The sequence below is a fragment of the Pristis pectinata genome, chromosome 2, assembly GCF_009764475.1.
Source record: "Pristis pectinata isolate sPriPec2 chromosome 2, sPriPec2.1.pri, whole genome shotgun sequence".
Lineage (NCBI taxonomy): Eukaryota > Metazoa > Chordata > Chondrichthyes > Rhinopristiformes > Pristidae > Pristis > Pristis pectinata.
In genome coordinates, this window is record NC_067406.1 from 23,201,490 (window position 1) to 23,228,843 (window position 27,354).

The window sequence follows — 27,354 nt, forward strand, 5'->3', positions numbered from 1 at the left end:
AAAACTGGAAATGCTGGATCAGGCAGTGCCTGTGAAAAGAGAAACATAACATTTCAAGTCAGAGACCCTTCATCATATTCTGTCTGACCTGCTAACTATTTCCAGCATTTTGTTTTATTTTCCTATTCTATTTATGATCCTAGGATCTGTTATGTTTACTCTTCCATTTTCAAGGGTTTATATACATGTCTGCCCAGGTTTGATTTTAGCCATTTCACCCTCTCTCTTTCTCTCTGTATCAGGACTGGCCACTTCTGCATTTCATTGTTTTGGCTCTGTTTATCTTTTTCTACTCATAGTCTGACCTGCTGGCCATGCCCCACAGACTCACCATTAACATTACACAAAGAAGCTTAATATGCTTGTAACTGCTCCAATTAGTCCATCTGGACTCGCCCTACTTGTTTGTTCTATGCATCTCCCCCCAATCTTTCCTACTGAAAACTACCTGGATTTTCTATCTTTCCCAGTTCTGACAATGGATCCCGCACCTGAAACATGAATAGTTTCTCTCTCTCTCTCTCTCTTCAGATGCTGCCTGATCTGCTGAGTGTTTCCCGTATTTTCTGTTTTCATTCCACCCATGCTCCTGCAAACTCTTTAGAAATACAATTTGAATTAAATGTGCATCTCATTTTTTCTGCTAATGTATATCACTTCTCACCACTCTATATTAAAATTGATCCACTATTTGCCAGTGCACCCAAATTCATTGCCATCTATTGCTATTCTCCTCACTGTTTACCACACTTCCAAGCTTTGAGTCATCTGTAAATTCGAGGTTTTTACCCTCCACACCAATATGTTGTTGATACATAGCTTAAAAAAAATCAATGATCCTATCACTAATAATTGGAATACCATTTCTCTACAGTTCTCCAGTGTGAAAAGCAATCATTTATTACTAGTATAAGCCTTATAACTTTTAGCCATGCTGTTAGTGCTCTTTTAATTCCATGAGCATCAATTCTGCTAACTATTCTCATGTGTGGGACTATATCAAACACCTTTTGAAAATCCATGTAGATGATATCAATTATATTTTCTTCATCAACCTTCTCTCAACTCATCAAAAATGTTATTTGGTTTTTAAAACTTCTTTTAATTTAATCAAACTTAATTTCTCTTTTACACATCTGTGCTGGCTCGCCTTTAGCAACTCAAACTTCTCCAAATACTTGCCACATCCTCCCTGATTATTGTGTTGAGAAGCTCCCCAACACTGAGATTAAACCTACCCACCTGTAGTTGCCCAGCACATCCTGAACAAGGTAATATATTTGCCAATTTCCAGTCCTCTGGCATTTCCCCTCTATCCAGGTAGTGGAAGGGTATGGCAAGCTCTTCTGGAACCTCCACCCACATTTCAGCCAGCAATCACTGGTGTATCTCTTCCAGACCTGGTGCCCTGTTCACCTTGAGTACAGCCAGCCTTTGCAGTGTCTTCTGCTTATCAATGTTCACCTCATGTATTATCTTTCCTGTCATCCCTCTCACTAGAGTCATAGACTCGAAACAGGCTCATTAACCCCCACCCTCCCCCCCCCCCCAAACTCCATGCTGACCATCAAATCAGCCATTTACTCTAATCCTGTTTTATTCTTCCTACATTCCCATTGTCTCCCCCAACTTTACCACCCACCTACATTCTGCGGACAATTTTCAGTGGTCAACTCTCCTCATGACCAGAAAGTCTTCGGGATGTGGGAGGAAACCAGAGCACCGATGGGGAAACTCGTGCAGTTACAGGGACGACATGTAAATCCATGTGGACAAAACCAGAAGTCAGGATCAAGCCCAGGTTACTCCACTAGCTGAACCACTATGCCACCAAAGCACTCATTTATTATTCCAGGTCTGTCTTCTGCCTCTAGGCATAGATCACCATTTTATTCCTAAATGGCCACAACCCTTCTGCTGTAGTAATTTCTTTCATCTTAGTATTTTAGAGAGAGACTTCTTTAAACACATTTGAGACAGAAACAAATTATTTCATGGGAAATGGGACAGATAGATGGACACAGGCTAGGATGGTGGAGTGAGGGAGATTATGTTTGACACATGTGTTACATGGGTGGGCTGCATGTGTTAAGTGTCCCATGTTGGTATGTACCTTGCAAACTGACCACATTTGACAACCAGAAGCTTTATTTCGTCTGAGGTGAAAGATACTGAGCTGACACAGGTTTTTGTTTCCTGCCTCTGAATAATTAGTTTGGTGACAGGAGGTAAAATGTTTCAAACTACACAAACAGGCCGAGCAATATGCCACAACCGTCAGCTGAATCATTATGGCATTGTGCCAACATTCCAGGCAGGTGTCAAATACCACCGCCAGAGAGCATTCCAAAGTCCTGAGCAATATTTCTAAATGTAGGCAGGTACAAACAACCCACTGCACACTTACACATTCAACCCTTTCTGCCTTTGGTTTATCATTTATAAAAGGGGGTTCCTTCCAATAATATCATGCCTCCCTTTTGAGCACAAGGATTAAGTAGCCTGCAATTGCCAATCTGTTGTTTATTGCTGATCCACACTTTATTTGGGTCTCCTGCAGAGATAAGCAATTGAAATGTCATTTACACAGCAAAGTAGATTGGGTCCATTTGGTTTAATTGACTTGTAAGCAAATCCAGTCATTTGCTTAATGGCAGGGGAGGTGAAGTTTCTCAGCCTTCTGGTGTTATAATGGTGCCACAGAATGGTTTGCTGAACTTCAGAACAATCCATGGGCAATACTTAAAGTGAGTATCAGATGGTCAGTGAAGTGAGTTTACCAAAAATGTGATAAAATGGGTCCTGAGCAAACTGAAGTTATTACAGATCTTCATTGTGTTTTTCCTTCTCCAGATTCTTTTTTACTGTAGTCCCTTCTGTGAGCAGTTATTCCCTTTGTAAAGGCAAGGACATCTAATTCTGGTGTGTTGTATTTAGATGAAGGAATAGTGAGTTATCTTTCCACATTGTCATCTTTTGACACCCTGCATAACCTGTGGTTCCAGTTAAGTACAATCTGGAAAATACACTTCATGTCTTTTCTGACACCTCGCAAACTATCATTGGGAACAAGGGCAACAGTGATATAGGAACCCCACCACCAGCAAGTTCTCCTCCAAGTCACTCACCAACCTGATTTGGAAAGATTTTGTCCGAGGTCACTATCTCAAGCTACTGTTAGCCTATCATGGCTGATCTATGCTGGCCTTAACTCCTCTTCTATGCCATTTCTCCATACCCCTCTATTCCTTGATCTATCAAATATTTAACCACCTCCACTTAAAATACTATTAATGATCCAGCTTCCATCACCTGTGGGGGCAATGAATTCCAGAGGTTCACCACCCACTGAGAAGAAATGTCTATGTACCTCAGTTTTAACTGACCAGCCCCTTATCTAGTATTTATGTCCCCTTGTTTGAGACACTCCCACTAGTGAAAACATCCCGACATCTACCATGTAAAGCCCCCTTAGGAACTTGTATGTTTGAATGTCACCTCTTATTCTTCTAAACTCAAAGGTATATGAGCCCAAACTATTTAGCCTCTCTTGGTGAGACAACCCTCTCATCACAGGAATTAGCCTGGTGAATCCCCTTTGTACTGTCTCCAGTATTACTATATTTTTAGGTAAAGGAACCAAAATCATACAGTATATTCTAGGTGAGGACTCAGCAACACCCTGCACAAATGCAACTGAACCTCCCTATTCTTAAACACCAATCCCTTTGCAATGGAGGCCAAAATGCTGTTTGCCTTCTTAACTACCTGTTGGACCTGCCTGTTAGCTTTTTGTGATTCAGGAACTAGAACACCTAGATCCCTCTATACATCACTTGCAGTCCCTCTCCATAATAATCTGCCCTTAGATTCACTTACCGAAGTGCATGACTTCACATTAAGCTCCATTTGCCAGTCTTTTGCCCACTCATTCAGTCTATCTCTACCCTTTTGCAGAATCACAGTATTCTTTTCACAACCTGCCACTCGAACCTGGCAAATTTGAAAACCTTGTATAGTGTTCCTTCCAGGTCATTAATGTAAATAGTGGACAATTGTGGGCCAAGAACTGTTCCCTACAGTACTCCACTAGCTACCTCCTTCCAGTCTGCAAAGGACCTGGTTATTCCAACTCTGAGGCAGCCAGGGTTCAATCCATTCTAACACACTTCCTCCAATGCTGTGGGCTTTTAATTTATGTATCAGTCTCCTTTTAGCACCTTGTCAAATGCCTTTGGAAATCTAAATACTCTACATCTACAGGTTCCTCTCTATCGACTCTCCCTCTTACATCCTAAGACAATTCAAGCAAATGTGTTAAACAAGATTTGTGTTTCATAAACCCATGTTGAATAGGTTTTGTTATATTTAGATTTCCTAAATGATTCGATACTAAATCCAGTGGGAAGGGAATGAAAAATGGAAATGACAGAAGTGGTTTTGTGGCTACAGCCCTCCAGTCGAGAGATGAGAATTCTGTGATGTTCCTAACTTGGATGTGGTAGAGAGTAAACATGTTCAGAGATCACCCATTCACCAGCAGTCCCGGTCCCAGTCTCGGCTCTACTCGCGTTGCCACTGTATTACTTGTGAGGTTCAGTTAACCCACAGGTCAGTGGGACCAAAGACAAGTTCTTGAGGTGCTCCAACAGCATAGCTCTAGCCTGCAATGATTGCCCTCTGACAACATTGCCATCTTGCTGTTTGTAAGCTATGATCACAACTTGAATTGTTTTGGCTTGAAACAAGGAACACCTATAAGTCTCAGCTGGAACTCATTCTTTTTCACCTGCTGGTAATAAATGTCAAACACACTGCTTTTGCATTTAAATTTATCTTTATCTAAGAATGATCCACGTGCCTTTCAAAATGCTTCTGTGGACTGCTGGCCAATCACATTTGGTGAAAGTTCTGATCAGTAGCATGAGGGTGGTGGAAAAGGCTGGGGGACTAGAAGCCCAGGTGGTCGTGGGGAAGTACAAAGACCGTTCACTGACATAAAGAAAAATGAAGAATTCAGCAAATAAATAATTGAACCTATCTGTATTTGTATTCATTATCAAATTTGATCTAGTTGCACTTTATAGGGATTGAAAGTTAATATATCTTGTAGGTGAGCTTTCTGATGCCTGATTTTGTTGACCAAAGACCAAAAAATTTCCTGAGCAGAAACAAAATTAATAATCAAAAAAATCAAGCCCCAGGCAGGGATGCAAAATCAGCCAAACAACAGAAAGCAGAAGATGGTGGTCCTCAGAATGGAGGGAATTACACAATGGTGTCCCTTAGCAGTTGACATTTGGAACGCTGCTCTTTTTGATATAAACTGATGATTTGGACGTGGGTACAAAGGGAAAATTTCAAAGTTTGCAGATGACACAAAACTTGGACATAATAAACAATGAGGAAGATATCAGAAGACTTCAGTGGAATTCTGAATATATTGCAGATGAAAATTTAATAGAAACATTTATGAAATGATTCATCTTATAAGGAAAAATGAGGATTGACAATAAATGGGGACACAGGAGCAGAAAATCCTGAAGGTTCACAAAGTCAAATCTTTGAGAATGGCAGAATGATGATGAATTTACTAAAACAAACAGGATATTTGGCTTTACAAAACTTAATTAAGAACAGGAGTGGGTCATTGCCCTTTGAGCATGCTCTGCCATTGATCAAGATCACAGCTGATCTTCTAACTTAATGCCATTTTCCTGCTCTCTCCCCATATCCCTTGATTCCCTTACTGTCTATCGATCTCTGTTTTGAATGCCCTCAGTGACTAAGCCTCAGCAGACCTCCAGGGTAGAGAAGTCCAAGGATCACCACCCTCTGCGTGGAAAAGTTTTTCCTCCTCTCAGTCAATTTCTCCTCATCTTAGATTGCAGATGACACAAAACAAGGGCTTGTAAACAGTGAATAAATAAAAGCCCAAAATTAAACAACAAGGAAGTCATGCTTCCATAAATCATTAGTTCAGCCTAAACAGTGTCTTGTGTCCAATTCTTGGTAACAAATGACAGACAGGTTATCCAGACTCTGGAAGGGGACAGAGGAGATTTTCCAAAGTGATGACAAAAAGGAAAAACAACAGGAAGTGGGATTGTTCATAGAGCTGACAAGGTTACAGGTCAAAGGACGTTGTTAGAGGTGCTCAAAGTTATGAGGTATTAGGATCGGGTGAATGAGGAGAACCTGTCTCCATCAACAGGAGGGCCAGTGTCCAAAGATTTAAGTCATAAGAAATAGCAGAGAAATGAAATAAAATTCAGCATGTAACAAATTACTGTGATCTGGAATGCATGGACTGATGGACAGTCAGAGCAGATTAAATCATTTTAACAAGCAATTGGATATATAGTAGATAAGGAAACAATTGCAGAGACATGTTGAAAGAGCAGGGAGAATGGATCCAATTGGATCAGTTTTTGCCAGAGCCAGCAGCAGCAGCAATGGACTGAATGGCCTTGCCCTGTGCTGTAAGAATATCGGAAAGGGGATAGGCTTTCAAATATCATAAATGGTTGCATTTGACATAACAATTGAGATACTTATAAACAAATGTGAAGCAGGCCAGCTTGAGGGGTTTGTGGTTTTCGATTTGGTTCCAGTCTTTGAGTTGCACAGCAAATCTTCTGTCTAAAGTTACCAGGCAGACCTGAATATGACCACAAAGATTATGAAGTCTAATCTTGTTGCTATAACTCTGAACCCGTTCTGTGAGTATATGCATTTAGAATGGATGGCGCTTCATTCACAGCTTTAGGCATTTGTGGTCTGAAAACCTATGAGGTGCTTGCCAATAAAAATAATTACTTCCAACTCTAGATTACAGGAACATTCCTTCTTAATGGAGTCACAGACACTGATATAGATACTAAAAAAAGTTGGAGATCATTCTTAACTGTAAGTTAAGTCGTGGTGACTCCAGTCCAACCCACCTCAGTCTCTTGAAACTGCTCAGTGCAAGATCCTCCAGCTATCTAACAACCTTTAATTCCTGATTCTCAAGGACCCCAACATGCCACTCCACCGACTCCCAAATAGGGGAAACAACGTTTCCCTGTTCATTTCATAAACACCCTCCATAACTTAAAATAAAATCTTCATTTATTCCTCCTCTGCTGTAGTAGAAATAGCCCCAGTACCCAAAATCTTTCCTTCGTGAACATAACTTCCTCTCTGTGACGTCATGCTGTCAAGCTAACTTACATACTTTGAATGACCATGGTGAGGTGAACAGTACTCACATCTGTAAGTGTCTAGAGAACAGGGTAATTTAGTTTTATAGCAATGGGCTGTGCTGTTTCCTAATACGATGTGCTCACATCAAGTGTCCTTGAGATTATATCCCCAAACTGAGGTTGGTGTAATACATCTGTATTTAAAAAATGAGATAGTCATGAGCATTAAGAAGAGCTAAACGGTCACTGGATCATAAGAATGAAGTGATCTGAATGAAAAGAGCCTTGAACCACAGAGGAAAAGCTATACCAAACACCCTCCACTGCACAGTATCCAAATGTGGGATCAAAGATAACTTACACCTGTTCTAATTCTCGAAGAGTCATCGACTGTGGGTTGTGAGCTGATTAATGAGGCTGCAGCAGACTCTTGCACAGATTGAGCAGGAGGTGTCTGATGGGATGGACAGATGGGGTGGTATGTGAGGTGGTGCACTCCTGCACTTACATTGGGTTTGTGTGTGCTCCCAGTTCATGACTTCAATATTCTCAATACCATCCCAAATACTCCTTCACATTGAATGGTCAATTGCCAGGGGTTCCCAGGAGGCTTTGAACACACCCTTGAATCTTTTCACCTGTCCTGCCTGATAATTTTTTTTCCCATGTCAGAATTCAGAAAAGAATGTCTGTTCCAGGAGTCTGGTGTTGGGCATTCAAACAATGTAGTTGCCTGCCCAACATTGCCAACAAAGCGTAACTAAGGCCTCAATGATGGTCATTTTGTCCTCGGAGTGGACGCTAATGTTGGTTCACTTGTCCTCCCAATGGATTTAATGGACTACGCAGAGGTACTTGCTTTGAGGAGTCTCCTGCAGGTATCCCATTTCTCAGAAGCATATAGAAGAGTAGGGATCACCATAAGGGTATACCATAAGCTCTATGCCAGGTCTCAAGTCTTCAATTTTAAACATTCTTTTCCTCAGTTAATCAAAGGCTATACTGGCTCACAGAGGGCATGCTGAATTTCATCAAGGTCTGCCTTTGTTGAGAGGTGGCTTCAAGATATCAGAAATGCTTCAAAATTCCCAGGATTTCACCAAAGAGGGCCTTTGTTTTGCCCATTGCACAAGGACCATTCTTTCATATGTTTCAGTGAACAAGTCGATGATGACTTGGAGCTCGAACGTGAACATATGCAAGGATTGTCTGTGCACCTCAGCACAGTAAACAGGTTGGAATGCCCTTGGTTCTGGAGTGGAGGCAAAGTAGATTGAACAGTTTCTCATTTGTCCTGTAGATTAGTTCCATTCCAGCGAGTAGGTTGTTGGAGATGATATGCAATACTGCGGTGAGAAAGACCAAGAAAAATTGTTGGAGCAATGGCAGAGCCTGAGCATCAGATCACTGAGTTTGGATCTGTGGTGGACCCATTGGTTAGCATCACATTTTCCTCTCCGTCATGTAGCTGATGAGCTAAATTAGAGAAGCATTCTCCATAGTCCCTGTCAGTTGTCACAGGCTTTTGTAAGATCAAAATATGCCTTTGTACAATGGTTGATACTGCTTCCCCCATTTCTCTTGGAGTTCTCGTGCATTGAAGGTCAAATGCACTGTGCTTCTTGTTGGATGGAATCCTCACTGCAATTTGGGGAACAGCTCTTCAGCCACAGGGAGGAGGCGGTTGGGGAGGACCTTGTGATAGTAAAGTAAGCTTTGTGTTGATTAGTAAGGAGGTTAAGGGTTATGGGGAGAAGGTGGGAAAATAGGGTTGAAAAAGAAATCAGCCATGATTGAATGGCGGAGCAGGCTCGATGGGCTGAATGACCCGATTCTGTTCCTATATCTTATGGACTTTTGTTTTTTCTGTGGTAAAAAGCAGAGAGGCCTCTCTGTGATTGTGCAGTTGGATTTGTCTCCTTTCTTGAAGATAGTCACAATTACAGCTTCTCTGACATTTTCAACTTCTTGTCAGCCTGGGGTGGCAGGGTACTTGGAATGGGTGGTTTGTGATAGGTTGGAGTCAAAGACACTCCATTTAAGAACAGAAAAAGTCTTCAACGTGAGCTTCCAGCAAAGGTTAATTATCCCTCTGTCCCTGATAGGCTCCCCTTCATCCTCAGCTCCTGATGGAGTATTTGGACTGACAGTGCTGAAGAATCCGTGCGCGTCGTGGTCACTGATGAGTTGTGGGATCTCCCATGCTCCTTCTACCCACCATCTCTTCTTCACATCACAAGATTTTTCCCATGAAGCCCATACCCACATGACACTAATCTTCAACACTGGTCCTCCATGCTCTGGGGAATCAAATATCTACATAATGTAATGCCTCTGACATAGTAAAATGGCTTGAGGCCTCGAATAGAGTCACACTCCTCTAAGGTTCTCATTCTGTAATCCTTCAATGACTTTGACTCTCCCTAGTTTTATTTTCCACCCTCCAGTCTAACTTTTATCAGCACACTTCCTGCCTTCAACAACCTGAGATAAGGTTTCTTTATTAGTCACATGTACATCGAAACATACAGTGAAATGCATCTTTTGCGTAGAGCATTCTGGGGCAGCCTGCAAGTGTCGCCATGCTTCTGGCACCAACATAGCATGCCCACAACTTCCTAACCTGTACGTCTTTGGAATGTGGGAGGAAACCAGAGCACCCAGTGGAAACCCACACAGACACGGGGAGAACGTACAACCTCCTTACAGACAGTGGCCGGAATTGAACCTGGGTCTCTGGCGCTGTAATAGCGTAACGCTAACTGCTATTACCTGGTCTTCCTCCTACTTCACCCTCTCGGATGTCATGTCATTGCTTATTGTGTATACCAACAAAGCACTTCTTTGAATGTAAAGATCACAATAAAAATGTCAGTTGGCTTTGGATTTTGAAAAAAATGATCATCTGTCTTAGTAGAAAAATAGTGAAAGAATGGTCTGGTAAAGCACCCCAGGATACCTAACTAGCCTGGGCATTGTGAATGTTCCAGCTCTTGGTAGAGCAATACTTGTAGAACTTAATGGTGTTCTTGAGAGAGCATTGGAAAACAAGCCTGGGAGGCCAGAAAGACATAATACTGACTACTCTAGTGTCGATTGAAAAGTACACTACAAAAGCCGTTGCAGTGACATGGCCCGTGCCATGAATTAAATGTTTTGACTTGAGTGTAAAGCTTCCCCCAGAGGAATAAGCATGAATAACATAGTAACAGAGCATTTACTCCTAATATATTTGACTAGCAGGGCTTTGTGTGGTGGAGAGCACAAAGTGCTAGTGTTTAAGTCCATGTTGTAGGTGTGTGAAACATTACACTGCAATGCCCAACACTGCTGGGGATCATTTTCGAGATCCATATGTAGCAAAGGAAATGTGACACGGGACATTTACAGCATGTAGCTACAGTATTACACAAAGGTCAGCCAATCATAAAAACCAAATACTTTCCAGATGCTTCATTAATGTAAATGAGCTCCTGGAAGACAAATAAAAACTACAAAGTAATTCTGTTTAGTTTAATAGATGCAAGTTTTGAAAACAGCATGACTGTCCTGGATGAATGCAAATAAAGCTCAAGTCTGTTAAGGTGGGAGCTAATTGCGTTATCTCAAGCCTGCATTTCCAAAGTGAGTGACGCTTGGAAATGCTGGGCGTGAAGGGGAGGTGACAAAGGGTAGTGTGAGGGAGCTGAATGAGGGGCATAATCATCAGCCACATATCAGCCATGTGTCATGATTGGTAATACTCTTAACTCTGACCCAAGACATTTGTTGTTCAAGTCCCACTGCAGTGACTCAAGTACAAAAATCTAGATTAAATTTCAGTGCAACACATGAGTAAAGCTAAAGTCTTCTGAATGAAACCTTAACCTAAGTGTCATATGGTTAGATGTGAATGATTCCATGGCATACATCAAAAGGAAGCAGAGGAGTTATCCCTGGTGTCCTGGGTAATATTTACCCCTCACTCAAATCACTCAAAATAAAGATCATCAGATCTTGATCATATTGCTTTCGCTTGGAACTTGCTGTGTGCAAATTGGCTGCAATGTTTCCTGCAATTCAACCTGGAAAAGTGTGAAGTGATACACTTTGGAAGATCGAATTTGAAGGCAGAATATAAGGGTAATGGCAGGACTCTTAGCAGTGTGGAGAAACAGAGGTGTCTTGGGGTCCACGTCCATAGATCCCTCAAGTTTGCCACGCAGGTCGATAGGGTTGTTAAGAAGGTGTATGGTGTGTTGGCCTTCGTTAATCGGGGTATTGAGTTCAAGAGCTGCCAGGTAATGTTGCAGCTCTATAGAACTCTGGTTAGACCATACTTGGAGTATTGTGTTCAGTTCTGGTTGCTCATTATAGGAAGGATGTGGAAGCTTTAGAGAGGGTGTAGAGGAGATTTATCAGGATGCTGCCTGGATTGGAGAGCATGTCTTATGAGGATAGGTTGAGTGAGCTAGGGCTTTTTTCTTTGGAGAGGAAGAGGATGAGAGGAGACTTGATAGAGGTGTACAAGATGATAAGAGGCATAGATCGAGTGGACAGTCAGAGACTTTTTCCCAGTGCGATAATGGCTAACACGAGGGGACATAATTTTAAAGGCGATTGGAGGAAGGTATAAGGGGGATGTCAGAGGTAAGTTTTTTTTACACAGAGCGTGGTGGATGCATGGAATGCACTGCTGGCAGAGGTTGTGGGGGCAGATACATTAGGGACATTTAAGAGAATCTTAGATAGACATATGAATGATAGAGAAATGGGGGGCTATGTAGGAGGGAAGGGTTAGATAGATAATAGAGCAGGATAAAATGTTGACACAACATCTTGGGCCAAAGGGCCTGTACTGTACTGTGCTGTAATGTCCTATGTTCAACAGTGAGACACATTAACTAATAGAGACATAAATTAGAGGGATGGACAATATGTGGAATGAAACAGGGTGAAGCAGAACATTGCTTTTATTGATCATGGGATAATAGAGCAGGGAGGTCATGCTGGAAATGTACAAGCATTAGTTACTCCAAGTATAGGGCACATTTCTGGTCACCAATCTACAATTGTGAAAGCACCAAAGATGGTGCAGCAATTTATGAGGCCTAAACGAGGTGAAGAGGGATGATTTATTTTCCTTAGTAGAGGTGACAATAACTAGGGGTCATGGATTTAAAGTAATTGGTGGAAGGACTAGTGGGACATAGAAGGTTTTTTTTCCACTAATGGTGAGGATCTGGAGCTCACTGCTTGAAAGAGTTGTGGCAGAAACCCTCAGCAGACCTAAAAAGTGCCTCATAACCACTAGAAGCCGACATGTTTACAACAAGCTGAATGGCTTCCTTCTGTGCTCTAACTTTCTGTGACTCTATGACTAAGATGATTGAGGTCAGAGGTCACCATGGTCTGCCTGAATTAGACTTGGTACTGAATGTTATCCAATTGTTGTAGATCGTAGGAAGTAATGACATTTATCTTCCTAACCAATGTTGCAAAACTCAGTCTCTTCAGTCCTAATTAACGATTAAAATTAATTAAATCTTGGATAAAACTTCAATCTCAGATGGTTGGAACTGCACCATTCATTATTGAACCTCTAATAATCATTCGTTTCACATATGTTAATGAGAAAAGTGTTTTGGTTCATTAATTGCAAGGATAGATAATGAATGGAGCAAATTAGCCCCACTAAATAAAGATAATTCCAAGTGGATGCTCAAGAGTGCAGGTTTGCAAAGTTTACAAATGTAGAACAGTCAAAAATTACTCTGCTACAAAGGGTTTTAATGGGTTATGAAAGAAGAGACATGCACATTATTTCACTGACATGAATTACCAGATTAAACTTTTAAATAAAAAGGTAGCTATCTAAAGTTTGAATTCTCTAGGTACCAAAATATTCTAAGACTAATTTGGTATTATATTTTATGCTTGTAATTTTTTTTCTAAACAGAAATTTAAATGTGAAAAATTGCTGGTGAATTATTGGTAAAAAGCACTGCTGATATTTATGCTGATTATGAGGGGTATAGATAGGGTGAATGCATGCAGGCCTTTTCCCCTCAGGTTGGGTGAGACTAGAACTAGAGGCCATAGGTTTAGGGTGAAAGGTGAAATATTTAATGGGAATCCGAGGGGGATCTTCTTCACTTAGAGGGTAGCACGAGTGTGGAATGAGCTGCCAGTGGAAGCGGTGGATGCGGGTTCAATTGTGACACTTAAGAGAAGTTTGGATAGGTACATGGATTGGAGGGGTTTGGAGGGATATGGTACGGGTGCAGGTAGAGGGGACTAGACAGAAAATCAGGTTAGCATGGACTAGATGGGCCGAAAGGCCTGTTTCTGTGCTGTAGTGCTCTATGACTCCATATTTGTATTCTGCTAACATTGAACTGCAAGACAAACTCAGCCAATATTTTGCTCTATTATCACCTGCGTCTGATCTTTATTCTGTATTCCCTTTAAAAACGTAGCTATTTTATATGCAGTTTCTAACCTCATATTTAGAAGTTTTTAAACTGGAAAATATTTCCTTTTTTGCTTTGGAAAGTAAAAGGAGAAGAAACTTATTTGGGTGTGATGCTTCATCAAAACTGTTTGTAGCACTGATCTTGAGTTATTTTTAAGCTTATTGAAACTGTTTACATACAAAATACTTGTGTATTTGAAAAAGTTCAAGTCAGAATATATTCTAAATCTAATTAATCCACCCTCACCTCCACCCATGCAAAAGTCACCTTCATTTGACCTGGTCCCCCAGAAAGGGATAAGGAGAACAGTAAACAAGTATTGAACGTAATGTCAATGAGTTTCATTGGCTGCATGTGTCACAAAAGTTATTGGTTTGCAATTAAAATGTAGGGTTAAATTTACCATGTGGCAGAAAATCGTGCAGGACTGGGTTGTAGCTTACGCACTGCTTGATTTATGTTTCTACATCTCTCTTCCGTGAAAATTAATTTTGGTGGAAAGGCAACATGACAAAAGATTCCAAAATACTGAAAAAGCCCCAAGATAAAGTTAACAAAATGAATGGTTAATATTTGCTGGATTGAAGCATACCCAAGGCCCCACTAGAAAAAAAATCTTGTTCCATTTCTGTCCACATTTCCTTTATCTCTTTTGGAATCACTCAGTGCCATAATCATTGCATTTTTTTTGCCTTAAATGCAATGAAGTGTTTGGTACATCCATAAATTAAGTTGCAAGAATTCTGTAATTGCAGCACTTCCTTTTCCTTCTTTTCAAATGTTTACATTTAGAATGTGACAGTCCTTTATTAGTGATGGCCAGCTTTTGCTCAGTGCCAACTAAACTCAAGGTCCCAAGTTTGTTTCTTGTGGGTTCTATGGTCATAGGGGCCAACTACTTCAAGGCATTTTTACATTCAAGAGTCAAGTCCATCAATTCAGATTTCCCTGCAAAAATACCTGCTACGTAACCAAAGTTTCTCAGATAAAACTTTCAAAACCTTAACCTCTATCAACTAGAGTATGCACGGTAAGGGTTAGGGAGTTGTGGGCATGCTATGTTGGCGCTGGAAGCATGGCAACACCCCCGGGCTGCCCCCAGAACACTCAGTGCAAAGGATGTATTTCACTGTGTGTTTCGATGTACATGTGATTAATAAAGAGATCTAATGAGAAGCAGGAGAATTGGAAGACCAACAACTCCAAGGTTCTTTCTGAGTCACACACACCTTGTTTCTTTCCCCTCCTCCACCCACTCCATCTGCCCATGACCCCCACACTCCTCCCACTGGTTCCCCTCCCCCACAGTTGCCAGCTACCCTCCCCACCTCTCTCACTTGATCCCATGCTCCACACTCCTCTCCTATCAGATTTCACCTCGTCCACCTATTACCTCCCAGCCTCTGTCGCTATTTCCACTCTCCCCTCCTCCATCTGATCACCCCTCCTCACCTCGATCTACCTATCCTTGCAGGATCTTGCTGCACCCCTTCCCCTCACCTTTTTATACTGGCTGTCTCCTCTCTATCTTTCAGTCCAAATGAAGGGTCTCTACCTGAAATGTTGACTGTCCATTTCCCTCCATGGATGCTGCCTGACCAGTTGAGTTCTTCAGCATCTTGTGTGTCACACCTTCCCTGTTTGGACATATATTGCCATTCCTTCCATAGTTTTGGTCAAGTTCTGGAATTCCCCACCCACGAGTGTGCAGGAGTTACCTTGATAAGCAGCACTGGTACAAGAAAATGATTCACTACCTTCTTTGGGGGAAATAAAGATAACAAATAATTGCTGGCCTTGAAAGCAGCATGATGCACTCTGAGACTTAAACAAAGAAATTCTGTTTTAAAGGGAAAAAACGAGCTGTAAATTACAGCAAAGAATTAAATAACTTGCATTTATTCTGGAACTGTTCTGACCATATGATGCCCTAAAGCATTTGCAACCACTTAGGTACATCTGTTCATTTAAGAGACCCAAAGCACAAAGCCAGGCTGACAGCACCGAGGGAGTGCTCCACTGTCAAAGCTCCTGCCTTTTGGATGCACTGTTAACCTTAGGTCCCAAGTGCTCTCTCAGGTAGACTAAAAGGATACTATGGCACCATTTTGAAGAACGTGTACGTTGCCCCAGTGTTTTGCCTAATATTTAACTCTCAGTCAACGTAACTAATTATCGCTTGGTATCACTTTGCTGTGTGTGGTCCTTGCTATGTGAAAAGCAGCTCTTCATTTTCTACAGTATAATTCTTGCCACAGTTCAGAGGTATTTTATTGATTATAAAATACTTCAAAAATGAAATTAAAGGCACTATATTTAAAAGACAAAATCTTTTTTCTTTACTTCTAAAGTCTGGCCACTGGAAACATAATTCCAGAACAGTTTCTATCAAAGCACATTGCAATAAGCACAGTTTGATAATTAGTTTTAGTGATGATATATGAGGAAAATATACTGCCAAATTACCAAGGTAACTCCTGCTATCTATAAGGGTAGGCCATGCCTTGGATTAATACCTTCTCTGAAAAAGGACACCTCCAACAATATAGCATTCCTCTAAAGTGTCAGCTTAGAATTTGTGATCGGGTCTCTGGCGTGGGGCTTGAACCCACAACCTACTGGCTCAAGGTACTGCTGCTGGGTCACAGTTAACACCACAAGGGGAGGAAAGTCATAGCTTTGTGTTCTTAGGATCGACCTATTGGTCATGATGTTAGAGGCATCATTACACAGTGGTTAAGATAATGCACCAGCATCCGAGTGCCTGGACTAATGACCCAGAGATATATTTGAATCCTACCAGGACACTTAAGGAAGTTAAACTTAAGTGGTTATTTGCATTTGAAATGTAAAGCAAGAATTGGAATTGTGACCAATATTGTTCTAACCTGATTATCAGGAAAATCATGCATGTGTACCTGGGCAGGCTTGTTTGTGACTCCAAACACTCCAATATGGTTGAATTCTACATAGAAGTTTTACATAGAACATTACAGCACAGTACAGGCCCTTTGGCCCACGATGTTGTGCCGACCTTTTAGCCTACTCTAAGACCAATCTAACCGTTCCCTCCCACATACCCCTCCATTTTTCTATCATTCATGTGCCTATCTAAGAGTCTCTTAAATGTCCCTAATGTAACTGCCTCTACCAGCACCCCTGGCAGTGCATTCCACGCACCCACCACTCTCTGCGTGAAAAACCTACCCCTGATATCCCCCCTGTACTTTCCTCCAATCACCTTAAAATTATGCCCTGTCATGTTAGCCATTTCCGCCCTGGGAAAAAGTCTCTGGCTGTCCACTCGATCTATGCCTCTTATCATCTTGAATCCACAACCTAATGGCTCAAGATACTGCTGCTGGGTCACAGTTAACACCACAAGGGGAGGAAAGTCATAGCTTTGTGTTCCTAGGATAGCCCTTTTGGTCATGATGGTCACTATCTCTGCTCTGCACTGGCCTGGCAAGTCATCCAATTCAAATCACAATTGTTGGTGGAAAACAAACACTCACCTCACCACTGACGTCCCCATCCAGTGAAAGAATAGAATTAGTGCTGAAATGGTATGAGGGGAGGACAACATAACTTTAAAAGCAACTTGAGGTCAGTCAAATGCTACTTACACATTGTGAACTGATCACAAGCTGGCCCTGTGATCAAACTTCGTGAACTGTAGTAATTACACTTAGCTTGCAATACCTTTATTATCCTTTGAGGAGGATGTCCTAGAAAGTCAGGAAACAAAAATAAAACAAAGTTAACATTGTCAACCCTCGTTGAATATAAAGAACTTACCTGAGGACAGCAAAATAAATCTTCAGTGTTGTTGGTTTCATGAGAGTTTGAAGCAAAACTGTTTTAGAATCACACAACTATACAGTTAGGTGGTGAGAATTTTTGACACTTTGTAACCCACAGGTGCCTGTAAACCCAAGAAGGGCAGGCTCCATATATTTACAAGTGTGGTGCCATATTAAATGCAACTTTGTTAGATGAAAGAAAGAACATGCATTTCAATGACGTCTTTTATGAGCTCAGGATCTTCTGCTGCCTGCTTGCTCTCCCATTCTTTTACATGTAATCCATGCATCTGGTTGAATTATATTGATCCTGATGCTTTGAATTTGATTTTAACTTCCTTCATGGATTATCCTTTCCCTCTGTCTTTCTCTGTTATCTTCTCCAGCGCTGTAACCTCGCATGAATGTTATATTCTCCAATTCTGGCATTTCACTATGCAAAGTCCTATGAAAAGCAGTGAAAATACTGACCAGGAAACAAAAATTATTGATAATAGTTGAAGAGAGAAAATACCAGTGTTCTGCGTATAATGTCATACAACATTTTGCATCTATCTCAAACAGGATCATAAACTCCTCAACCAGCTTTCCATGACCTCGCCCATCCAACCTTTCTAACCTCCAGCAACCCCATAATCCTCTGACCTCCCTAAGCTTCTCCAATATTTTTGACATTCCTTATTTTCCCCTCCCCATCACGAGCAGCTCAAGCCCTAAATTCCGGAATTTCCTCCTTAAATCTGTCTGTCTCTCTAAGACCTATCTCTTTGATCAAACATTTAGTCAGCTGACCAAGTCCCTTATCTTGCTCATTCTCAGATTTTATAGGGTTCAGTCCTAATCCCTGTGGAGTTTGCACGTTCTCTCTATGACCATGTGAGTTCTTCCTGGGTACTCCATTTTCTTCCCATGTCCCAAAGACAGGTAGATTGGTAGGTTAGTTGGCCACTGTGAATTGCCCCTAGTGTGTATGTGAGTGGTAGAATACTGGGGGGAGTAGAGGGGGGGTGGGGTAAGTGAATGCTTGATGGCACAGACTTGATGGACAAAAGGACCTCTTTCCATGCAGTATGACTCCATGACATTACACTGCATTTGAAACACTTTATAAATGCGGGTAGTTTGAATCTACAGCCACATCACTCAGAGGCTGGGAAGCTCCATCAGCATCTGAAAAGAGGAGTGTTATTGGAACAGAGGATAGCAAGGATGTTGAGGATGTGATAGACCCTATATAATTGTAAATCACTGTCATAGAGTCATACAGCATGAAAACAGGCTCTTCAGACCAACTCGTCCATGCCAACCAAGCTGTATATCTGAGCTAGTCCCATTTGCCTCTGTTTGGCCCATATCCCTCTAAACCTTTCCTATCCATGTACCCGTCCAGATGTCTTTTAAATGTTGTAATTGTACCCACCTCTACAGCTTCCTCTGGCATTTCATTCCTTAGACTCACCACTCATCAAATGTTGTCTCTCAGGTCCCCTTTAAATCTTTCCCCTTTACCTTAAATCTATGTTCTCTGGTTTTAGACTCCCCTACTCGGGGAAAAAGACTGTGTCCGTTCACCTTATTTACACCCCCATGATTTTATATACCTCCATAAGGTCACCCCTCAACCTCCCATGCTGCAGGGGAAAAAGTCCAGCCTGTCCAGCTCTCCTGATACCTCAAGCCCACCAGTCCTCCTAGCACCCTTGTGAATCCTTTTCTGCACCCTTTCCAACTTAATGACGTCCTTGCCAACTGTGTCAAACTTCCTGAGACAATTTGAAATAAGATTCAAAATGAATGCAGGTGTTATGATTACTTACATGCACAGGAACGTCTGTATAATTCAGGCACCCAGCAGTTTTATAGGGACACCTGATTCCCACTGGGGAAATGGATATAATCTCACGTGCTCCAGTTCATTGCTGACTTAATATCAGCAAGAGCAGCAAACACCCATTACAATTAGCTCAGCTCCTGGGGTCAAACACCAGCCAGTTTTGTCACCCGTGGTCACTGACCTCTGCTGAGAGAAACCTATGTCCAAAGGTTGACAGAGGAGAGAATGTTGTTACCCCTCGCACCCTGCCTACACTGGGTGCCAAGGCGTGGCAGAGGGGCGCTGGCAGGCCCCAGCAATATCAGGAAGGAGGGGGAAGAAAAGCAGGGGAAAAAATGAAGAATAAAACAAAAATATTTTAAGTGAATTGGCACTCGCAGCAGCCCGCGCCCTGTCTGTCACTATTTGACTCTTTTATTCATGATTTTGCTCTTATTTGCATAAATGTTGCTGTTTCTGACAGGTGAATGTCGCAATGATACCAAGTTCCCTCTTTGCAAAGTGCATCGACAGAGCTAGGGAGAAATTTAACGGTCGCTGTCTTCAAATCTGACACAAAAGAAGAAACAGTGTTCATTCGAGGCAGTGCGGTGCAGACAACAGGTTCTCCTCGCACGTCCCATCAGAAGGTAAATGCAATGCAAAAAAACCCCAATTTTTTTTTTCCCTTATCCCGGCTCCTGCACAACCTGCGAGGTGCGGATTGCAATCGGTACAGCAGCTGTCCGTTCTGCAGTCATCCTCCCCACTGCAGCAGCACAGCCAGTGGGTGATTGGAAGAAAGTTTTCTGTGCGGAGTGGAGAGCCGGAGCACTGATGCACGCTAGGAAGTTGTGCTGTCGGAGAGAACTGGGTGGGAGAAAGAGATTTAATTGCCAGAGTCGGGGTTACCCTCACTTGACTCTTGAATTCTCCGGAGGATTAGCACCATTGAGTCAATTTCAGACCACACAGTGCAGGGACTGAGGTAGGATTCCGTGAAACCCAATCCTTTAACCTTTCTTTACAAAAATATCTTTTTATCTAATCATGTAAACAGCTGTAAAAGTTTGAGCATTTTGTTTGTTGGTAGCTGTGGCTGAGAACAAGTGTACTGGTTTATTGTGACAGGTTAGTAAAAGGATATTTTGACGGTGATTGACAGTCTGACATCATTGCAGAGCAGTGAGTTGATGAGGTACCTCTGCTTTGAGATTATCAACTGCTCTTTGAAATCTAGGGATAGAATTGCTTGAATTTGTTATTCTATTGGGTGAGTGGATGAGTGCCTGAGTATTGTGGTGCAGTGAACCCGTATAAGAGCATAAGAAATTGGAGCAAGAGGCCATTTGGCCCCTCAAGCCTGCCCTGCCATTCAACAAGATGATGGCTGATCTTCCACCTCAAAACCTTTTTCCTGCCATCTCCTCACATTCCTTGATCTCCAGAAATCTTTCTGTCTCTTCTCTGAATGCAGTGAACATGTCAGCTCCCATTGCCTTGCAGGATAGAAAATGACAGTACACACATTCACCACCCTCGGAATGAAGAAATTTCTCCTTATTTTGGATATAAATAACCTGCCCCATATTTTGAGACTGTGAAGCCCAGTTCTATTCTCCTCAGCCAGGCAAAATGTTCTTCCTGCACCTACCTTGTGGAACTCTCTAAGTACGTCGCAAGTTTCATTGAGGTTTCCTGTCATTCTTCTAGACTCTAGTAAATAGAGACTGAGCCTCCTCCATCTCTCCTTCTCTGACAGACCTGCCATTCCAGGAACCAGTATGGTGAATCTTCACAGCACTCCCTCTATGTCAAATATATCCTTTTAAAGCAAGGTAAGGTGACAAAAATTATACAAATGTTCTTGGTGCAATGTCACCAAGGCCCTATATATTGTAGTAAGACATCCTTTTTTTTTACTCTAGTTCCCTTACAATAGAGGCCAACCTTTTATAAGGGCCTGCTACACTTGCATGATACTTTCACTGATTTGTGAAGAAGGAAACCCAATTTCCTCTGAGCATGAACGGTTCCTAATCTCTCACCATGTAAAATAAAATCCTAGTATTTCTGTTTTTCTACTGAAGTAAATAACCTCACATTTTCCCACATTGTACTCTCTCTGCCATGGAACTGCCCCACTTACTTTGTAAGCTCTCGAAGCTTCTTTGCACACTTTTTCACTCCTCACCATCACACTTACTTTTGTATCATTAACAAATTTGGAGATATGTCATTTGGACTCCTTCGCCAAAGCATTGATATAAATAATGAATAATTGGGGCCCATGCACCAATTCCTGTGGCCTTGTTGTGTCGTTACAGATGGGCATCTTTACTCTTGTACTCAAACCCTGTTGCAAGTGCTGCTCTGAAGCTGATCCATTTTACATGACAAATTGATGCAAGCTAGAACGTGAGTGCATGCATATATGTGTGGTGTGCATGTTTGGGAGTGAGTGAGTGAGAAAACACATTAACTGCATTTTCAGCAAGTTACTGAACAACTTCCACTTCTTTCCCCCTTAGAATCCCACTTGATGGCCTTTCATAATTTCTTTGACTATTATTTATTGTACTCTCATTATGTAATATCTCTCCACTGTGAAGGACAAAATGAAAGGCAAAATGAAAGCATCTAACCAATCACTGAGCTACAGTATTACCATAGCAACAACGGAGTTAAAGTGATGTGTTGTATTATTGACCTGCTTAAGGGCTTAACCTGAGGATTTGGCAGTCAATAAATAACAATCCATAAAGGTAAATAATATTTTGACATTTTTTTCAGGAAGAAATAAGGCAGGTCACTTTTAAAAATAATTGATTAAGGGGACACAAAATGACCATAGCATTGAACACTAGAAATTGTATAGCCCATGCTACTTCTGATATATTTCAGTAGTGCAATCCCCTCTAAAGAATAAAATTAACTAAAACAGAGCCAACACTAAATATTAGAATTGAATTTGACCTTCTGTTGGATTACTATATTAAAAAAATTAAAGGACTGAGGGAACTTGTCACTGGAGAGTCTATAAAGAAGGAACACACTTGATTTTCTTCCCAGTCCTGAAACTGAAGTAATTACTTGTGACCTAGATTCTGCTCTGAAGCTGATCCATTTTACGAGGCAAAGAGCTGCTGGCTTAATAGAGTGGAACATGAGCCTAACCTCACTGCTTCTTAACACCTGGTAAACGCTGACTTCACTTCTCGGAAATCTGATTCTTCATTGCATAGAACCAAGGAACTCAGGAACAGGCCATTCAGCCCAACAGACCCGGGCTCCACACCAGCCTCCCTCCCATGCTACATCATCGTAGCATATCCTTCTATTCCTTTCTCCATCATGTACTTATCTAGCTAGTCCTTAACTCCATTCTCTCTACCTAATGTACTCCATGTGATTGACGGCTACACATTCCAATCACACTCTGTCAATCAAATCAGAGGTGAATGTATTGGGAGCAGCTATGGAATGTTAACTCGCCTGGTGCAGGCAATCCAGTGAGGTACGCAGACAGGAGAGTAAATCCTGATGCAGGGTCTCGACCTGAAATGTCAACCACTCCTTTCCCTCCACAGATGCTGCCTGACCCCCTGAGTTCCTCCAGCATTTTGTTTTCTGCTTGCTAGAGGTTAAATCCATCAGTTTTGATATTTCTGCTCCTCAGAACATTTCATATCAATGCAGGCAGCCATTGTGTTAGCAATTGATTTCTTTTCTTATGTCAGAACCTGTCACAAATAACTTCGGAGTGACAGGTTCTGACATAAGCTGTGCCTGAGGTGAAACAGTACTCACTTATCTTTTTAAAAACTGTATGTTGTTGAGCTAAAAATCACAAATCTGAGTACAGCTGTAGGCCACCTCAGCGGGTGACATGTGCCACATTTGGGGAACAGCCCTCTGTGGGCAGAGGAGATAATCCACTTACAATAAGAGGTGTGAAAACTGGGTCAAAGTAATTGAGTATGCCTGGCATTTGTCCTCAGAAATGAGTAGCAGTGATTTCTAAAGGCTTTGATGATACCAATTGCACCATCAGTACTGAGGCGTGTTTGATTAGTTGGATTTCTTTTTTTTTGATGTGCTTTAAACTGTTGTGTCCATTGCCTGGTAATGTATGTTTGCATTCTGATGGAAGGGGCAAGTAAACCTCGTTCTAGGCTCCCACTGGGAACAGCTCACCATATGCTGCGAACAGAAGGAGCCAAATAGCTGTGTCTTGAGACTCCTGCCTCAAATAATGGAACAGATTTCCCCAGCCCGCTGAACAGGTGACCAAGGTGCTATTGTGTCCATCACTCATATCACAGTGTGCGTGTCTGCATGGCAGGCTGAGCCTGTGTGTGTGTGTGTGTGTGTGTGTGTGTGTGTGTGTGTGTGTGATGCTTCTCGCCAGCTTACTAGAGGATGTGAATTGGACTGATCAAAATGAGACAAATGGTGCCCTAATATTATCAGACTCTCTGTTGTCATGGTACCAGTTTCATTTCTATTGAGGCTGGTGATACCAAATTGATTTCAGGTTGACTTCAACTTGAATGTGGGTTTTTGGGCACACTGTGGATCAGTAAGGTGTTTAAAAATATTTATTTAGGGATCTGGACAATATTGGCAAGAGTAGCATTTATTACCCATTCCTAATTGTCCTTGAGAAGGGGCAATTCACCTTCTTGAACTATTGTGGTCTGTCTGGTGAAGGTGCTCCCTCCGTGCAGTTGGGCAAGAAGTTCTAGGAACTGGACCCAATCACAATGAAGGACCAGCACTATGTTTCCAAGTCGACATGGTGTGTGACCTGCAGAGCAACCCACGAGCATGTCGCTGTTGTCCTTCTGGGCGGTAGGGGTATGGATTTAAGAGGTGCTGTCGGAGCAGCCTGGGCAAGTAACTGTAATGCATTCTGTAGATGGCACACATTGCAGAGTGGAGGGAGAAAATGTTTAGAACGTTCTTTCTTATTTTTCTTGCCTGAGTGTGTGCTGCAGATCTGACACAGTTGTCAAGTGATTTGGTCGCGTTCAACAATAACAATCTTCACTTATGTAACCTATTCTGCAACAACAAACAATCAACAAACAAGGAAAATCTTCTCATGCGTTGCATAGGAGCATTATCAAACAAATAATTAGATATTCAAGTAGGTGAGCCAAAATTTGGTGAAAGAGTTAATATTTGAGAAACAGGCTCCAAGTGAGTGGAGCTCATCTTGTCTGAACTCTTGTTTTACAATGTAAGTGTGGTTTAATTGTGTATGTCTTGTCTGTTTAATATCAATGATCACTGATATGTGTGTGTCTAAATTCAATTGTCAGTGTTGTGCACGTGTCCAGATACGCACATTAATATTTCCTACGATCAATTAGTACTGGCATCTTAAATACTTCACTGCAGGTTTCCTCTGGCACCTCTAGTGAAATATTAAGCTGAAACACTTGCTTGTAATTTTGCCAAAAATATTGAGCAGGAGAAATCCTCATACATATATCACTGTCCATTGCAATTGGACTATTACTTCATTCATGAATTAAATGCTATGAATCAATGAACAAAAGTATATTCAGGCCAGAGTTCTGCTAAATCTGCTCTATCAGCAGACATACTGGCGGCACCCAAGTCAGCTGACTCCGAGTTATGCTGAATCTTCTTCATTCTGGGGGCAGGATCAGGAGTACATCCAAGACAAGAGCTCCTGACAGAGCTGCCCTGCACTTTGCCACCTAAATCAGCTATTCCACTATCTTTGAAAGGTCCCCACAGGATCAATTACTTCTCAGGCAGTTTGGGACTCATCAAAGGCTGATAGGAAAATCTTTGCTTCCTCTTAGTTGGCTCCTCAAGTTAGAGACCGGGTAGAGTTTCAAGAGAAGCCCTGGGACTTCTTAGGAAGAAGGGAGAGAGGACCTGACATTTACCACCATCCCACCAAGGAAAGTTTCTGGTCTCCCCTCCACAAATGTGGAATCCTCCCAAGGCGACCAAATGGAATTTCAGAACCATTATTCAGAGAATTGTGCTGTATATTGGTAAAATGCAGTTTAGTACTGGCATCCTGCAAACATGTGTGAGGTACACTTTTTTAAAATTCATTTGCCAGGATCTGCACATCACTGGCAAGGCCAGCATTAGGCCCAAACCTAATTGACCTTGAGAGGTGGTGGTGAGCCACTTTCTTGAGCTGCTTCTGTACTTCTGCTGGAGATACTCCACAATGCTGTTTGGGAGGGAGTTCCAAGATTTAGACTTGGTGACCATGATATATATCCAAGTCAGTGTGGTGTGCAACTTGAGGGTGAACCTGCAGATTGTGGTGTTCCCATTTCCCTTCGTCCTTCTTGGCTGTAGATGTCATGATTTTGGGAGGTGCAGTTGGAGCAACCTAGACAAGTAACTGCAGTGCATTTGGTAGATGTTAGGCACTGCACCAAATGTGCTGGTGCTGGTGCTGGTGGGAATGAATGATTAGGGTGGAGGATGAGGTACCAATCAAGTGGTCCTGGATGGTATCAAACTTCTTGAATGTTGTTGGACCTGCACTCATCCATGCAAGTGGAGAGTATTGTGAGTATTCCATCCCACTCCCGACTTTTACTTTGTAGACGACAGAAAGGCTTTGGGTTGTCAAAAGGTGAGTCGCTTGCCACAGGATACCCAGCCTCTGACCTGCTCTTGGAGCCTCACTGTTTATGTGGCTTGGTCAGTTATGTCTCTGATCAGTGGTGATCCAGGGATGTTGATGGTGAAAGGTTTGGTGATGGTAATGCCATTGAATGTGAAGGATAGGTGGTTCAACTCTCTCTCCTAAATCAAGAGGAAATGAGAGCCGTGGTACAGGATAGTGAGGTGGAAATTGACAGAGTGTGACAAGCTGGGGCAGAAAATGTAAACAGAAATATGCAGCACAGAGGAAGTCCAGAGTTAGTGAGAATTTACAGACATCAAAGCTTAATGGTTTTTATTTGAATGCAGGTAGCATTTGTAGTAAGGTAGCACGGATAGCAACATGAGTATGATCTAATAGCTATTACGGAGACATGGTTGCAGGGTGACAAGGATTGGGTGCTCAGTATTCCAAGTTAAGGTAAGATATCTTTATTGGTCACGTGTACATCGAAACACACAGTGAAATGCATCTTTTCCATAGAGTGTTCTGGGGACAACCCACAAGTATTGCCGCTCTTCCAGCGCCAACGTAGCATGCCCACAACTTCCTAACCTGTACGTCTTTGGAATGTGGGAGGAAACCGGAGCACCCGGAGGAAACCCACACAGACGTGGGGAGAACGTACAAACTCCTTACAGACAGTGGCGGGAATTGAACCCGGGTTGCTGGCGCTGTAATAGCGTTATGCTAAGAACAGGCGAAAGGGGGCAGGGTGACATTGTTAATCAAGGAAGGTATCAGAGTGGTGTTAAGTCGTGATATAGAACCGTTGGATAGTAATCTAGAATCAGTTTGGGTTGATATCGTGAACAACAGAGGAAAGAGGACATGGATGGGAGTAGTCTATAGACCTCCGAAAATGTGATCTCTCATTAGGGCGGAGCACTACTTAGGAACTACCTCAGGGATGTTTGAAGGGAAATGTAATTGTCATGGGAGATTTTAATCTACATATTAATTGGACAAACCAAACCGGCAAGGATATTGTAGAAGAATTTGTGGAGTTTATCAGGGATTGATTCTTAGAACAGTATGTTACAGAACCCTACAGGAACAGACTGTTTTAGATGTGGTCATGAGTAATGAGGAAGGATTAATAAGAGATCTTGTGGTTAAAGATCCCCTAGGGGGTAGTGACCACAATCTGGTTAAATTCCAGATGCAGTTTGAGGGCAAACACCACAGGACCAAAACCAATGTCTTTAACTTAAATAAGGGTAAGTATAATATGGTATGAAGCTGGAATTGTCTGAGGTGGACGGGGAAAATAAACTAATGGACAGGTCAGTAGGTGAACAGTGGCAGATATTCAAATAGCTGGTCCATTACACTCGGCAGGAATTTATCCCAATTAGAAAGAGGGATTCCATGAGAAAGACGTTCAGTCTGTGATCAATAAAGGAGATCAAGGATAACATTA

The 27,354-nt window shown here is 42.0% G+C and overlaps 1 protein-coding gene across 2 annotated transcripts in view; it reads left to right on the forward strand.

Moving 5' to 3' along the window:
• The window catches only part of LOC127579261 (fibroblast growth factor receptor 3-like), a 228,644-nt gene that overhangs the window by 43,754 nt on the left and 157,536 nt on the right, over window positions 1–27,354 (forward strand). For both annotated transcript variants that reach the window (XM_052031925.1, XM_052031932.1), the window contains exon 3: window positions 19,743–19,908. The gene's annotated coding sequence lies outside the window, so the exon portion shown is untranslated. The remainder of the gene's footprint in view (window positions 1–19,742; window positions 19,909–27,354) is intronic.